Below are 1,490 nucleotides of genomic sequence, written 5' to 3'. Positions count from 1 at the left end.
TCAAATGGCAGCTGAGGATTCAGATTCAGATGATGTGTTATTGATGGCCACCACAAACGGAAAATGTTCTCCATTTTCAGACACAATCTTGTTTATGGCAACTACAAACGAATAACGTTCTGGAAAAAGTGTTAAAAACGAAGAACGTGTTGGAAAAATATGACTTCGTTTGATTAAGAATAAGAGAATTAAGATCAAATCCAACGTGTTCAATTTTAATTCCTATGTTAACTATGCAAGATTCATACACAAAGTACACAGCGGAAATATTAGATCGCATACAAGATGAATATGAAAAGTAAAGAGATAAGGGATAGAGAGATGACACCAAGATTTATCCTGGTTCAGCTGTCAGTATGACAGCCTACATCCAGTCCTGAAATCCAACTGGATTTCAGCCTTTTTTCAATAGAAAGAATTGAGACCCTTTTACAGATTTGTCCAGCTTCCTCGAAGCATATCTATCTAACTCAAACTCTCTTCTATTTCTCAACCCCTTGATCCTTGCAGTCAATCGTCAAACATACACAAGATCAAGTGAAGCTCCTTCTTGATGATCCTACATCAACGAAGATCGCCACCAGTTTCTAAACTGGATTTTCCAATCCTTTAATTACAAAGAGTTGTGTTTTTCAAGAATTAAAGATGTACAAAGATTTGACTCAAATCACTATTTTGGTTCTCACACAAAAGTATTTTTGGGCTATGAATGTTTGTGTGTGTGTGTGGGAAAAACTTTTCTGTCAAAAGTGTTTTTCAAGTGATTGTCAAAGATTATGAAAAGTATGCAAAAGTTTTGTGTAAAAGTTCTTGTTTAAAAACGTTTGAATCAGCTTATATATTCAAAGAAAACATCAGGACAATTGATTTCATAATCGATTTCATAATGCATTAATCGATTGCCTAATCGATTTTCGCAGGTCTTGTTTTTCTTGAATCTTGAATCATATAAGCATGAATCGATTTGCCAATTGATTCTTTTAATACATTAATCAGAACTGGAACTATGATTTTATCCAAATCGATTGAATAATCGATTATAGGTGTTTTGATTCAACAACGAAATCAAAACAATCGATTCCTTAGTCGACTTCATAATCGATTTGGCACTTAGCTGAACCCTTTTTGTAACTTGAACATTTTCTTCAATCGATTCGTCAATCGATTGTGTTGATCACAGTGACTCAGACTTTTCCATCAATCGATTTTCCAATCGATTGTGCGTGTTACAGAACCTCAGCTATTTTGGCAAAATCTATTTGCCAATCGATTTGATCAAAGTTGTTCTGATGAATGATTAATCTGCAATCGATTGCCTAATCGATTGCGTCAAACTTGAATTTTTAAGAAAACTAAATCAATTGATGTCCCAATCGATTTGTTGCATCACAGAACTTTAAACCTGATTTTTAAACTTGTATCAATTGATTTGGTAATCGATTGTTCCCATCACTGGTTGTTTCTGTGACTTGCTAAATCGATTGCTCAAT

This window comes from Cicer arietinum, chromosome 7 (genome assembly GCF_000331145.2).
Source record: "Cicer arietinum cultivar CDC Frontier isolate Library 1 chromosome 7, Cicar.CDCFrontier_v2.0, whole genome shotgun sequence".
NCBI classification, from domain to species: Eukaryota; Viridiplantae; Streptophyta; class Magnoliopsida; order Fabales; family Fabaceae; genus Cicer; species Cicer arietinum.
This window is presented reverse-complemented; position numbering follows the sequence as displayed.